Raw genomic sequence first — 2,862 nt, forward strand, 5'->3', positions numbered from 1 at the left:
AAAGTAGGCGGCCGTAGTGGACGTTGGAACCGGCGGTGATGTCCCTCATTACCGCCAGTTTGTAACACGAACCGGCGGTGATGCGATCACCGACTATCACTGCCGGTTCCAGCCACGAGCCGGCGGTGATGAGGCACATCACCGCCAGTTCTTGTTACGAACCGGCGGTGATGAGGCTGCACAGTATAAGACCCCAACCTCTTCTTCCTCCCACCACTCTTCTTCTCCAACCCGCGGTGCCAAATCGAAATACAGCCCCGTGCTCCAGAGTCCAACGACGGCCCCTGCCCCGTGCCATGCCGCGCGCCGCCCGCCCCTGCCCCGCGCCGTCCACGACCACTGCCAGTGCTGGGTCTGCGCCGCCCCTTCTTGCCCCAGGCCCAGCCGTCCGCGAGCCCTAGCGCCAACCCCGACCGCACGCGCCGCCGTCCCCGAGTTTCTGCGCCGCCGGAGCCGCCCGTCACCGTCCCAGCTGTAGCCGCTCGCCGCCGTCCCTGCTGGAGAGCCGCCCGCTGCCGTCCCCGCCCCGAGCCTCGACGCTGACCCCGGCAGTACGTGCCGCCGTCCCTGACCTCTGGCGCCATCCCCAGCCCCTCCTCCCGCGCCATCCCGTGAGGAGGTCCAGCGCGTGTGCTGCGAGCGCCGCGCGCATCAGGGCCGCCGTCAGCCACGTGCCGCGAGACCATGGCCCTGCTGGCCACCGCCAGATGCCCCGCTCATCCTACTATGCTATAGGTGCTGGCCCGGTCGCAGCTTGAGCCATGCATAGGTGAGGATCTCTTCGATCTTAGGGTTAGGGTTTGGGAGATTTGGGGATTTTCATTATGCATCCCCTTCTTCTAATTGCTTCATGGATTCCCACTACAGCCTCTCTGCGGCCACTTTCTCGCTCCCAGGTACCGGCTGGGGCTACCCTGGCACTCACCCACTACCCTCACCATCGCACCAGTCCTTGATTCTGTGCGTGCTTCTTTCCCAGTGGCGCAGGAGCTTGGGCGGCACCCGTTGAGCTCGGCGGCAGCGGGAGACACAGTGGCGGAGCTGAGGAGCGCGTGGGAGGACGTCAGGTAGCTTCTATCCGCCTGCCGATCCAGGTCTGTCGACCTCGAGCTGCAGGTCAAAGGTTCGCTTGTGTCCCCTATCTTGCTAAGCCAATTAATTTGAGCAATTTGTTTAGGTTAAATTACTTGATTTAGGAGATTAGCTATGTAAACGAAACAGGGACAGTAGCCACTTCTCATTTGCGTTCATTATTCTGACATATAGATGAAATGATGGTGATCCAAGATTGGTTGTGAGGAGAGGAGTTCAATCCTGATTCGAAGCTAATTATGATGTCTGAAGATCTTTGCACCTCCGTGCAGCTCCTCACGCCGGACAGGCAAGCAAGAGAGCAGCAGCTATGAGGACAGTTCTGAAGATGAGTCGGACGACGACAATGATGTGAGTTAGGCTATTTCTAATTGCAGACTCTCACTAGCTTATATTGTTGATAAAAGTTCATTCATACACTAATTAGTCCATGGGATTGCAAGGTTTGGTTAACTATGATATGGATTCTTGTTTGCCATCTGTTTGAAAATATGGTAGTTCTCATTGCAATGGCAAATTGATGTTTTCACCTTCCAAGCCATTGCGTTAATTTCTATTTCCTATGGTCTGGGAAATAAATGTTGATGCCCTCCCAGCAATGCATTAGGATGATGCCTTCATTTTACAGTTTACAATATGTTCACTTCAAATCTATTTTTAATTTGATGCAGCACCTAGCAATGCACTTCCAAGATCCACAAATTTTGTTTTGTTATGCTGTATATGTGGCATCCATTGACAGGATTCTTGAACAGGTATATGCCTAATAATACTTTTGCTGGATATTTTGCTTGCAATGTTTCTGCTTATGAATAAAATGCCCTTAATACAGGAGAAGGAGCACCTGAAAATGGTTGTTGGAAAGATTGAGTCCCGGGAACCTAATGTGGTTGAGATTGATTTTCTTAGCATGAATAAACTTTGATGTTGGCATAACCTGTAGTGCGGATTCCTCACATGATTGTTGTGCACAGGCAAGTAATCTCTCAATGTAGGATAAATAGCTGTATTGATGTATTGTTTCCTTTTGCTTGAAGTAAATAGATGTATTGTTTCCTTCTGAACTTCCATAATGCAATGGTCTCTGCTATTTGTATCTGAAAGAATTTAAATTAGTTAATGTAACTACTAATCAATTTGTGAAAGAAACAAAGATGGCAGGCTCTTACTTTCTGTTTTGGTTAACCGCGCGAGTGAGATTATATGATAGCTTTTGACATAGGAGTAGTTTTTTTCTTGGCAATGTTTATATACCGTTTTTGGTTGTTTAAAATGATACCCGAAGCGTTAGCACGGGCACCTTACTAAAATGATACCTAACTTGTCGGCTTTAATGTTTCATAATTTTATAGAATGCTGAGTTGGGTACTTCTGAATTGCTCTTAGCTGAGCTAGTAGCACTTCAAAGAGCAACCAGCAGGATGGCTTGTGGACTACGTTGTGAAGCCAGGAGCTAAGTACAATATAATAGGGTCTGAAGCATAGATCATATCGTTCGTATCAAATATTGTAATATATTAGATGTATGGACTCTTTGCTTCAATTAATCTAGATGTATGGAGTCTTTGTTATAATTAATCTAGATGTATGGACTTTGTTTTAATCTTGATCTATGAACTCTTTCGTTTAATCTTGATGTATGGTTGAATTCTGCTGCTATAATTATATATTTATATGCTGGACAAATGGTGCAATATTATTACATGAGCATATTTTTTGATGGAAAAAGGATCATCACCGCCGGTTCCTGTAATAAACTGGTGGTGTTGA

At 48.0% G+C, this 2,862-nt stretch overlaps 1 long non-coding RNA gene across 3 annotated transcripts; it reads left to right on the forward strand.

Moving 5' to 3' along the window:
• Positions 1-272: 272 nt before the first annotated feature.
• On the forward strand, positions 273-2,065 carry LOC120639667. Of its 3 annotated transcripts, XR_005661591.1 has the most exons (6): positions 273-769; positions 868-896; positions 980-1,123; positions 1,267-1,443; positions 1,764-1,847; positions 1,925-2,065. It is a non-coding gene; the product is annotated as an uncharacterized LOC120639667 (long non-coding RNA). The 3 variants fall into 3 exon arrangements; XR_005661590.1 differs by having other exon boundaries at positions 275-896; XR_005661589.1 differs by having other exon boundaries at positions 289-1,123.
• The last annotated feature ends 797 nt before the right edge of the window (positions 2,066-2,862 follow it).

The sequence above is a fragment of the Panicum virgatum genome, chromosome 7K, assembly GCF_016808335.1.
Source record: "Panicum virgatum strain AP13 chromosome 7K, P.virgatum_v5, whole genome shotgun sequence".
NCBI lineage: Eukaryota > Viridiplantae > Streptophyta > Magnoliopsida > Poales > Poaceae > Panicum > Panicum virgatum.